The sequence below is a fragment of the Centropristis striata genome, chromosome 6 (genome assembly GCF_030273125.1).
Source record: "Centropristis striata isolate RG_2023a ecotype Rhode Island chromosome 6, C.striata_1.0, whole genome shotgun sequence".
NCBI lineage: Eukaryota > Metazoa > Chordata > Actinopteri > Perciformes > Serranidae > Centropristis > Centropristis striata.
Genome location: NC_081522.1, coordinates 11,762,854 through 11,775,836, shown reverse-complemented (window position 1 = coordinate 11,775,836; position 12,983 = coordinate 11,762,854). Strand labels below are relative to the sequence as shown.

At 37.5% G+C, this 12,983-nt stretch overlaps 1 long non-coding RNA gene across 1 annotated transcript in view; it reads left to right on the top strand.

The window, feature by feature from the left end:
• Nucleotides 1-12,983, top strand: part of LOC131972952 (uncharacterized) — a 21,742-nt gene extending 8,759 nt beyond the window's left edge. Inside the window, exon 3 of the long non-coding RNA XR_009394531.1 lies at nt 12,549-12,983. This is a non-coding gene — a long non-coding RNA (uncharacterized LOC131972952). The remainder of the gene's footprint in view (nt 1-12,548) is intronic.

The following is a 12,983-nucleotide window of genomic DNA, read 5'->3' as shown; positions in this document are numbered from 1 at the left end:
TGCAAACAGCTATATAATACAGAAAACACTAAAGAGTCATGTTTCATTTAGACTTTCTAGAATCAATCCCATCACTCCTGTTTAGTGGTGGAATGTAACTAATTACATTTACCTCAGTACTGTACTTAAGTATATCCATTTTATGTAACTTTATACTTCTACTTCACTACATTTTGAGGCAAATATTGTACTTTTTACTCCACTACATTTAGCTGACAGCTTAAATTACTTTTCAGGTCAAGATTTAACCTGAAAAACATGATAAATTTAAAATGATTTCACATGTGTATGAAATTAAAGAACACAAATGTATATTAAGTAGTTAACATGAGCCCTACATTGACAACAGTAAAATGCTGCTTACATAAATGCATCTAAACATAATCCAATAATATATTTGTAATATATATAACAATCTGAGTGGCTCCATTCTGCATAATGAGTGCTTTCACCTTCGATACTTTAAATACATTTTGATGCTGATTCTTTTGTACATTTGCTTAAGTAAGTTTTGAATACAGGAATTTTATAACTTAAGTAAGGGACCTTCCTTCTCCTGTTGCTCTTAATGGGTTGCAGTGATCTCTTTGAAGGCAGAGAAGTAGTCAGTGTGATGATTTGTAAAAGTCAGTTGAGCACAAATGGCCAGGCGACCGGTAAACTGGGTGTTCTGTGAAGCTGCCGGTAAATCCCATAGAGACTGTAGTGCCTTCACACCGTGTAGTTCTCCTGCAAAGATCACTCACGCCAGACTCCATTAGCAAAAGGCTGCTCTCCACATGTCACCGCTAGAACAAAGACACATGTATTCATCCGACATTAAAGGAGGAATGCTTGCAACCATAAATAAGGTTTCTGTAAACACTGTGTGACATGAGAAAAAGCTTGTGTAATTTATAAAATACAAAGTTGTGTAATGCTTAAACTGGAGTATTTGCTGCTCTGCTTGACTGAAGTGTGAGACTTGAAACAAATCTGTGAGGAGATGACTTTCAGATAATCTGAACTGATGTGCTTCAGAATCAGGAACAGATGATAAAAGAGAGCGGTGATTTTTTAAGACAGGAGTTGATTGTCAAAGCAGAGTTTGTGTCCCTCCTGCTACTGTGTTTGTGCTATGAGCTGTTTATTTAAGAAAATCTGCTCTCTAATTTGATGCTATGTGATTTGTTGTTATTTCTGCAGCTCAGCCTAGAGTGCACTACAGCTGAACAATTAATCTGAATTTGATCATAACCTAATATGGACGAGTGCAATATCCAAATCACAGGAGGGACAAAATATGAATCTGAATGAAGTATTATGATGCTGCGGATATGTATCAGCCTAAAAATCATATTCTGCAGAATCTTTGTTTGGTACAGTGCCTCGCAAAAAAATCACATAATTACCTTTTTTATCAGGTTTTAATAACAATGAGAATAATTATGCATAAATGATCACTACCGCACAATTGCAATATGAGTCAAAATTGCCATTTCAGCCCTACAGTACACTATTCAATCATCCACATAGCAGAAATAATATGACAATCACTTAAGAGAATTTTTTATATACTTTTTGAGAGCATCTGCCAAGTATTATGTTACTGCATTTGTGATAATGGTTTCCCTCATGTATTTTCAGTATTGGTTTTGATATCCACCTGCTGTCACAGTGACATCATGGTATTGATTTCCCGGATGACTGCCGTGGAGAACTGAGTCACGTTTCCCGGAGAGGTTTGACGATAAGCCAGTAAGGAAACCCCCTGTGGACATGCTATGGGCAGGGCAGAATACATCATGTCTCTTCTTATTTTTTTTACTCATTTTTTTTATTGGAAGGCTTTGAAATCCTGCTTCAAACATGATTTATTGACACACTTTTCATAACATCACAATCCTTACCTGCCTCAATAGGCCGCTCGCAGTGTGATTGGATCATAAAAACGCCTCGTTGAGCTCAAGGAGTCACACAGCTCTCTTTCACATGACCTAGACCTTAATTAGTACGGCAACAGATTGTCATTTGCATGTACGTGCCCCAGTGAGTAGATGGGAGTAGGCGTGCATATGGGGGAAGGATAGTGGCACTTCAGGGCCAGTTTGCTTAACAGACCCCAAAGGTGCAGTCAAATCAGAAGTGTTGTTATTGTAGCTAATTATTATAGTGGATACATTTATTTTGTCTTGCAAAATGTTAACATTTTGCGTGTACAGGGTTTTTGTAAAGTGTTGAAAACCTGGAAAATGCTGAATTTTAATCATGTTTCCGAGGTAAGGATAATGCATGAATTTAAGCAAACTCTGTTGCCTGAAAATTGCTGGATTTTAATCTGGTATTTCATCCACACAAAAATAATTTAATGTTTGAAATTAAAACAAATAATATTTGACAATTGATATGAGTAACAGTTGACAACAGTGACAATACATTGATTGCTGTGGATACAAATTAATTCTGTAAACTTTATTTTTCAAATATGCAGTTAAATTAACAGTTTAGACGTGATGATAAAGGCTTTTAGAGTCTGGAAAATCTTTGTTTTAGGTACCTAGAAAGTGCTTCAATCACAAAAAAGTTGTATGGTATACAGTAAAATAATATCTTGTGTGAAATTATACAACAAAATAAATGCTGTGTAATGTCAGATTGTCTGTCTATAGTATATTAGCATAATATATAGCAAAATATTTCAGAATAACTTTGTGTTTTTGCCCTATTAAGAAATACAGAAATAGTCTATGAATTCACCCCTATTAATCCTCTCCACTGATGCATTGATATGCACAAGAGATAAAGACACTCTACAGAGCGTCATTATTTTTCAAAGTGTACCCTGATCCTGACAAAAGATCCGCCTCATACCTGCTGGGAATTTCTGCCTCTGGAGATCAGGAGCTGTGCAGCACCGTAGGACTCCTCCTTTTATTAAGCAGGCAGCAACGTTTAGACGTTACATGCCTTCGGCTGTTTGCTTTCAAGTAAAAGAAGCCTTTGTGGTAGCATTGATATAACATCTGTTCTGTGGTATCAGGTTGTGATTTTGTGCAGTTATCGCACTGTGTCATGAATGTAGCATGTTTGTGTTTCCACTGAATGCTGGATCATTCAGACTGAAAACATGATCCGCCCCAACATTAAAAACAGAATTGAACAAGGGTAGTGATTTATTGACCAGATTTCTTGTTTTCATGTAATAATAATTAAAATCAAACATGTTTTTATTTGTATCTTCTCTCTTATAAAGAACATTTTCTCATTTCCTTTGTTCTTGTACAGTCTTTCTGTTACCCGAGTTTTTTTTTTTCATCTGTTGTGTATCTGTGTTAAATTTGTTTTTGTAGATGATTATCTCTGTCATTTGTCAGGCTGGTTGTCATCACACAACATACCACTGCCCAGTTTAATATCTCACATCATCACTCATACTGTTATCAAACTGCTAACTACGACACATGCAAATATTCTCTGCAGTAATTTGCATTTACGCTGCCGACGCTGATCATGCTCCATCTATTCTCGGCACTGGTCTCTCCTGTTATACATGTAGCACACTGATTCTCCCACATATTATCTCACATCACATGTATTTCTCTGATAAATCACTAGCCACAGAAAATGGGTTATTTTCCTGAACCTATTGACCATTCTCCTGTACTGAGTGTCTTGTTGATTGACAGCTAGAATCCCCGAAAGCCTCTGCTGACATGTTATTGCTCTGGGTCAGAAACAGGCAAACAGGAGTTAGCTTTAATTCCACCCCATATATCTACTCTTTGCACTTCCTCCCCTCTTTTTTTTCCACTGTCCACTATCTTTCTGCCTTCTTATAAAATTTTTCGACTTGCTCTGAATTATTGACTAGCCTGAAGTCCCGTGAGACTGAGCTAGTTGTGTGTTGTTGTCCATCAGCAGCAGCACAGAGCTGTTGTTGTTGTTGTTGTTGTTTTTTTAAATCTCAAACCTAAATGCTCAGTTTTATCATGTTCAGGTAAAGGTAAGGGTAGCATTTCCCTGCCCTGCCATATAATAACAGCTATATACTACACTGATCGGCAGAAAAATAGTGTATGAATAAATACATTTTTAGTGTATGAATTGGACTGCTTTAGATGACTGAAGAATATAATGCTGCATACAGTAAGAAATTTTTCCAGAAATTGTTATTAAACGCATATATACATATATATATATATATATATATATATATATATATATATATATAATATGCATTTAAATGTAAATATGTTGCTTTATTATTAATTGGGTATAGTACATTGAAGGCTTTAAGAGTAGGATTTGTCTATGATGTTTGTTTATTTTTAATGTTTCTAACAGGATCTAGTTATTTATAACAGTTTTTTGTTGTACAGTAACATCTTGATTGAGACATGTAGAATAAAGTGATTTTTGGAAAAAATATCACATTTTTAAGCTTTGTTTTAGAAACCTTTTCTAATAAAAAGTGTTTGTAACCAATGATCTGTTCAAGGACCGTCAAAAAATTCAAATTCAAAGTCCAACGATAATGCCTGTTTTTACAGCTCCTTTCTCCAATAAGCTGTGTATTTTTGCCATTTTCAAACCCAGAGGGTTAAAGTTGTTGTTATTTCAAAGTCCAAACACACGCAACTGTCTAATGGCGTCCAGAAACAACCGAAACACAGCAAAATAAGAAGAGAAAATATAGGCAGAGGACGGGGTCTCTGCAGATACAGATTTTATGACACACTAATTCATTGAGTCTTATCAGACCTAGGGAAAGGTGTGAAGAATATTGGACTAGCAAATCTTCTCGGTGATGGTTTCATTTGGTTATGTAGGTCATATAGATGCATCAGTATAAAATTTTGACTGTTCAATAAAAAGTTAGGAACTCCTTGTAGTACATTTATTGCAAATATATTGAACAATAATGCTAAATTGCTGAATCATTCAAACTTCACAGGTTTTTTTGCCTGCATATTTTGACGAGCATCCTCTGTGAAGGCACCTTCTGATGGGTTGGTTTTCATCATCATTGTTAAAAGTCGGCAACCTGAGCTCGCGCCTGGAAACCGCAGGTTGTGCGGGGGAATGTTGATTCACGTGGCGCTGGTGAAGACCTTGCTGCTGAAGATGAATGCTGCTTCATTGTGCTTCATTGTCCTCAGCTAATTATTCCGTTGACAAGTGTGACATCACCCCCCAGCTCTGAACAGAGCTTTTTGAACAGTATTGAGTGGCTCAAGGTTGCCATCAGATGTGACTTTAAATTAGCTTGAAACCCTGCTATGAAAAGCCGCCGCTGCACGTACAGCAGTATGTGTTGTGAAATTACCTGTTGCTTAGGAACCAATGTGACTTTGTGCATGAGTGCAGGCTTTGCCAAGGTCTTTGAACACAGGAATTATTCTACAAGTGTTAGTCAAATGTAAATTAGTGGTATTTTCTATGTGCACTATATGTAGCTCACATTTTAAAGCAACCTAAAATTCCTTTCTTCTTCTCATCTTGCTGAGGGTTTCCTTATTTTTACTATTTTGAAAGGGATTTTGTAAATCTTCATTTTGCTAATCAGAACACAGTTGTGAATAATAATGCCATAATCAGAGCACATGGTGTTACTCATTCGCTCCTAAGCATATTGTTTTTATTGTTTCCTCTGCTTTCACATGTCACACCTCTTCAGAGGGATGTGTGGCAGCATCTCATTCAGGTTGCTGTAGATCTGTGAGACGGACAGGCGGGAGGAAAAAAACACCCACAGGTTCAATCCTGGAACAGAGGTTGTCATTGTCACTGTGTGTGGTGATTAAATCCTTCCACACTGAATGAAAGAAATTTTTCACAGCTGTAAGAAATGTTGTGAGTATCATATCTGAAGCGTTTCACAAATACACATAATTGAAGATAACACAATCCGGATAATGAACAACATCTGAGATTTGTTCCATGATGTAGCTTCATTTGAACCTGAGTTACAGCTGGGCGATATGGCCAAAATCATCCAACCCAATAATGATAATGATATATATAAAGATAATGTTTACTGGTAATTCAAAAAATAAAAAAGCCTATTTAACATTACCACACAGTGAAGCCTTTCTTTTATGCTCCGTTGTGAATTTAATACTTGACAAACTAAAAGCATTAGGAGTGTTTTCTCATTTTATTAAGAACTTTAGTGAAGAATTAACAACAGTTTCAAGTGAAAATTAGAAAGACACTAAATAAATATGCATACATACACACCAAACTTTCTGAGAAATTTGTGTTGGTATGTGTTTGTTATAATCAATTTTGACAACATCATATTTCGATATGATTTCAGTAATAAATTATCACATTGAATTATCGCCCAGCCTTAACCTGAGTGTAATTTTATGTTTCACCCATTTGCAAAGCTCAAGTTTCTAAATTTTTGAAAATATCTCATAAAATTCTAAATGGCCCTTGCAACATTCCGATTGATCCCACATTGATTGAGTTCTAACTTACTTAAGACATTTCTTTGGGAGAGTGTGTATCTGCTAATTTTTTTCGCAAGAGAATTGATCATTTTGAAAAAGAAACAAGCAAAACTTGACATCCGAAAGTCATTATTAATGGGCTGGCTGCCAGGGCAATGCAGCAAAATAATATGCTATTCATATTAAAGGAGCCATTTTGCAATGATTGGCCTTTGAAATAATGTATTATTGCGTGTAAAATAGACCTTTGTAAAAATGCCACTCTATCCCAAAGAGGGTCTTGAGTATGTTGGCCCTTTACTCCTGATGAGCACCTTTAACTATGCGACAAAAGAGGATAATTCTCCATAATTTATCTCCAGCTGAAATAAAAGGGCATCCAGCAAGTGATCCTATCCTTTGCAATTAAAACAGGTGCAACATCACAGATGTTGCCCAAGATTAAAAGGATAAAACACTTTTTTTTTTCTTGTTTTGATATTATCCAGAAATAAGACTACTAAAATATGTGACTTTGCAGAGAGAATTGTGTGGGGGCGACTTTGTAGTCAGTGGCTTTTAAAAGCAGCTAATCAATGTCTCATTACTGCACAAAGGCAAAAAAAAAATTCTGTCCTTGATTAGTGAATAGCGCTGAAGGAGTGCAAAGCCCTGGACTCCGTCCCACCCTCTCTGCCTGATTTGCACTCCCACTGTGAGGAAAAAGCGCGGGTCGAATGAAGGCGGCAGACGCCGTCGCCATCAGTGGGGGCAGCATCAGAGGAACAGCAGCACTTCAAATGGAGGTTTTCAAGGCATACAGTCATAAATTTTTCATCTGCAGTCGGCTTTGAGGCAGGAGAGGGGGCAGGCTCCAATTGAAGGCTTCTAACAACAAACCAGGGCTTTCAGAGACAAAAGGTAGACGGGGGAAGGGCACTTGAAATGAGAAACAACAAAAATCCTTTGTTTACAATGGATGAACAAAGAGCTGTAAACAAAGTCAACGTTTAGCAGCTGAAGCAGAAGGAAGAGTGGCAAATATTACGCTAACAATCGAAAAGATAATGGCAGAGCAACAATTGTGAATGCTGTATGCCTCAAATCATGGCTGCCACAACAACAAACTTGAATAGATTCATAAATAATTTTTGCAATCATCTTTTTAACAGATTGAACACAGAACATCTTTTTCTTTAGGATAGAACATTGCACATTATTTAGTAAGCAAGTATTTTAAATGTTAAACACAAACATTAGCTGTCATATACGCTCCCTGGTCACTTTATTAGGAACAGTTTTATCATCTAGGTATTGGTATAGTGGCCATATAATTCTATGCATATTGTTGGCATCATAGTTAATGTTACTGGAAAACATTACAGTACATATTGAAAGGTTTTTAAAAATGTTGTCCTTCATACATAAGTGGGGACAAAAATGAGGAATACCTCTAATAGTACACCACCACTATGACCTCATTGCTAAAACATTTAATTGAATTAACACCTCTGATTCTGATGACGGTGTGGCCGCTGACTTTAACTTAGCAGTTCATTAAATTATTTTGTCAAAAATGATGGCCTATTAATGGTTTTGGGCTTTTATTTTGAAATGCACATGTAAACAGTTCCTAAATACCCACAGTTGAACAATGTGAACACCTCCTAATCTAAAAATGAACTACTGGCAAATGTGTATTTTTAGCTCAGCCCTTTTTGGTAGCTGGTGTCTCATTAGTATTCTGTAAATATTGAATGGGCACTTTAAAGACCCTGCTGTTCAAAGACGGCACACATCTCGCTCAAAGTTCAGAAATAAAAACATATTGCTCATCTTTGTACAACTTAACTTCATCAATGCTGTTCTGGGCCTCTGTCCTGTTTCAGGCGGCTCTTTATCCGTGGGGTGAATTAGAAATATGAACCTGCGCTGTTGTAAATGCATCCTGGCCACAAAACGCTGTCCCTCATCCTGTAAACAGACAGTGGAGCTCTGCAGAGCGCCTGCAAATTTAATGACTGATCTTCCTGGCACTGCTGAGTCCTCTGGGTGCAGAGTCTGCCTGGATGTTAACGCAGCCTGACATCTCCATCCTTGTTTAAACAGCCCATGTTATCCTGAATGGGCTCCTGCAGCAGCAAATTAAAGGCTACTTTGATACAAAGATCCATCTGAATGTTGCTGCTCTACTTTCTCAGTACACTCAGATCTCAGTCAGGTCTGATCTGATCCTGAAAATATTGTGTAGGCAGTTTGTGGAAGATGACAGCACTGTGCTCTCTGCAACGCCAAATACAAGATATTATTAATTTACTGTTGAGTCATGTTTTTATATATGCAGTGTTGAGATTTAACACATCAAGTGCAATTCAGTATGATTTGTTGCTTCATATAAAATTAATTCTTATACATTTAATATATGTGTCATCGTCTCAACTGAGAGCAGTGACCCAAGCCTCACATGCATTCTCCGAAAAGGTTCCTATATCTGACCTCAGAGGATGTTTGAATGAAAATGTAGTTGATTTAAATGCTGCTTGACAGAGCCCCTTTCATAACTGCAGTAGCCAGCTGATGTGCAGTACTCCCAGTTGCCTGAATATGTGGTTAATCCTTGCAGTTTGGGACTTCAGAACAGATGTTGCATTTGGAAAAAGCTTAATTCTCACTGTGGCAGTCAATTGTGAGCTTCGCCTCATCTAGAGCTATTACACAAATTAGGCAGTTTGGCTACATCCATTTTATTTATATGATTAAAGGAGTGTTACATATTTTAAAGTGACTCTTAAAACATCACCAAAATATTTTAAAACATTTAATTCCCTTTTTTCCATAGACTTTGAGTCTCATGTTGGAATCGATATACCAACACATTTCCTCCTACCTTTGTTCGTATCTGCGATTTTGTCCTTGCAATGCACTGAAACCTTACTTTGAGAAAGTTTGAGGGGAAAAAAATAGTTTGAGGAACAAAAAACCCCCACATTATTTTATGTAAAGAAATTGAGATTATAATATGAAAGATAATGATACACATCTATTAAATTATCACGTAAGCTGGGTTTTTGGTCTTTCTGTTACACGTTGGAAAATCATGTCAACTTTAAGTTTATTTAACAATGTCCATGTTTACTATTACAAAAGTTGTTCTTGCTCGTCCTACAGCATATTTTGATGGCATCTCTCCAATTCTTGGGCAAGTGCCAGAGTATTTGTACACGGCACAACACCTAGCCTTATATAGTGTTTAGGGAGTATTACGTATGCACTGCAAAAAAGCCAACTTGTATTTTTTGGCCTAAAACAGTGATTTAAGTTGGTAAAACTTGGAAATATAAATTATTGACATTTAGGGCAATAATATAAGTTAGCACAACAAAGGTAGCCAGTTGTCTGCTCAAAAACAAGTTTGTGAGTTGTTGTTACTTATATCTTTAAGTTGAGGTTCACAACAAGGGACAATAGTTCTGCTAATTCTTATTTCTTTGTTGTGAAATGAGGGAAAGAGGTGAAATTCGGTCATTAGCAAAAGCTATTGGCTAACTGATGCTAGCGGCTAGCTGATGCTAGCGGCGCTGCTTGTTACAGCTACAAGAGTAGCCATTAGCGTATCAATGCTAACTCAAAATTGTGGTCGCAACATTAGCTGACATTTCATAGCGGCGTTACAATCGTGCCAATTCAGCACATTGCAGCAGTTAGCAGAAGTGGATTAAAAGTTATTACAATGTAAAATTATAAGTTAGTACAATTTACAGTTGAGTTGACAAAAATCTGAATTCAGAGTTGAGCAAACTCAAAAACAAAACTTAAAATATTTAGTTTAATTGTCCAACTTAAAATTCTATTGAAGTTTGTTGCCTTGAAATTTTGAGTTCATCCAACTTTCCTTTTTTGCAGTGTGCTGATACACAATTATGATGAAGTAGGATTCATCATTCAGCACACCTGGGTAAGTGCAGATTTGGATGGTTAAGAACATTAAGAGCAGTGGTTTTCAAACTTTTTGTGCCCAAGGCACAGGTGCAAGCCAGAATCTCAAGGCATACCATCAGGACTTTCCACTTGGAGTAGCCAGCTAGGGAGGTCCAGGGGGACATGCAGACCCTGGACTTTCACCCAGGAGAACGGTGTTCATGTCTCAGGTGAAAACAAACATGGTGCCATGAGACAAACGGCACTCCGTTTGGGAACCAATGGTTCAGTGCAACTGGAGTTGACTTGATAGAAAATTAATGGAAAACATAAGAGACATTCAAGAGAAAGTTGCTGCATGCGTCTCAGTGTGGCCATGCTGAGTTGCGGTAGAGGGATGTTAACACAAAGTGTGAATTTTGTACTAACAAGAGAGGGAACTTGTATGACATGTGCCTGATTTGTCTATTTCAGCTCAGCTGTCATATTTGTTTTATATAATTTTTTTTTATGTTTTTTGCACTCACTGAGTGAGCACTTTGGACTTTGTCCCCATCACTTACAATGTAAGCGCATTAGGAAGAGGTCATTTATTGGCCAGTATGAGCAACAAGCAAAACTGTTATGTTATGTAAATATGAGCACCTGATCATTGTTTTTACGACAGACTTCCAAATTGTTGCCCTATTACTTCACACAATTGATCAACCCATGGGATAAAGGTGCAGATAAATGTGTTACTTCCCCTCAGAGACTTTTTCCTAAGCGAGAAAATCGCTCATGTATTTATTCATATCTGATGGATAGTGTGGGTCAAAGTCCATTAATCCCCTCTTGCAACCCCTCTTCCAAGGACTGTGAGTTTGGAGAGCGATGGTGGAAATATGTATGTATGCTGCAGTGAGTCCAGGTCCAGCAGTGGCATCTAGATGAAGCTATGCATTTGTTGAAGAGATTAAGGGCAGCGTGGTGTCACAAGGGCAGTCAGGCCTCGAGCTGTATGACTGGAAGCAGGTGGCACGTTTCTTACGTCCTCACTAAGAGGGATTAGGCCTCTGAAGGGAGACTGAGCATATTTGATTAGCCTGTTCAAAGGTTTGGGAGGATGGAGGGCTGTTCATGTGATTAGCCAGGCATTTTGAGCTGGACTGATTTCTGTGGAAGTGTGTTCTATAACATCTTGTGAAAGACAACAGTGTTATTTCAGTGAAAAGGACCTCTTGGCTCCTTGCCTCTCGTGGAATTTATAAAAAAAACAACCTGTTCAGACTCTGCTGCATGTGTACACAGTTTGAAAAAATGAATACATATATTCTGTATGGAGAAGTAGTTTAGATTGGATTTGCTTAATAGATTATTTGCACGGTAGCACTAAATGGAATATTTTTGTGAATAGATTTTACACATTTTTATAGTGATGTTTTAAAGAAGCCATCTTTCACTGGTCAACCTAATGCAGGCAGCGTTACCTTGTGTAAAAAGAATTTTAAACAAAATATTAATCACAGCATAGTTTTTTCGCATACATCACATACAATTTTCTGGACTGAAAAATGGATGTATAAAGGGAACTGGATACAGCGCTGGAGGTGGGGTTTCATTCATTCCTATGAAAGTTGCTCTTTGACAACTTGTAGTAACCTAATAACTAAGTTAGGGATATGGAAGTTTTCGTACTGGCTTGTATTCTTTAAATAAATTATCTGCTGTTTTACTGATGTATTTTTCACAATGTACGTTTACTGGAAAAATAATTTTTGGGCCCCATGTGATGGACCCAGAAGTTGTAATTACATGGTTTGGCCACTGCATCAAATTGGCCTCATAGCTTGCTGTTCTTCCTGGGGTCTTGAGGGGAACTTTAAAAACATCAACAGTTTCAAAATGTCTTAATCTGTAACAATCAACATTATATTGTATATTATACTGACCTGTACTGTGTTGTATGGGAGTTTTTCCCTGGATGCTGTGAGTCTGTAAAGCCCTTTGAGGCAAGTCTGTGATTTGTGATTCTGGGCTATATAAATAAAATTGACTTGACTCTGAAGAAAAACACATTTCAGAAAAATGCCAACATGAATCTCAGCTGTGTAACGTACATTTTATGGAAAGAGTTCCTCAGAAAAAAACTGACTGGCTTTGTAGGAACAAGGAAAATCCATTTTATATTATCTCCACAGCATATTGCATATGTTTGCATCTCTGCATTCACAGGCAGCAGAGTGGAGTGGATGAGTCCTGTGGGCGGAGGTGTCAGAAGGTGACCCGTTGCACCCACCAGCCCACACACAGCCCCCGGGAGGGAGGAGAGACTCTCAGTTGAGCTCCTGGAGCTGCAAGCCTACAGGGAGGGTGAGCAGCCAAAGAGTACAACACCACCAAATAGGATGGAGTTATTGGGTAATGTTGTGTGGGCTCGGCTTCTGATTGTAGATTACAGAAGAAAGAGCTCAGAACACAAAACATGATCTCTCTGGTCAAGGTTTACCAACTTTGTGACTCATTTATATGGATGTTTTTTGGCAAATTCCCTTCTGAATCTGAATTAGTATTTGACATGCTAAAAGCCACGAACGATGTCAGACAGTCCTACTCTATCTGATGCCGGCCTTTTAATCCTGTAATTGAACACTGTAAAAAAAAACACAG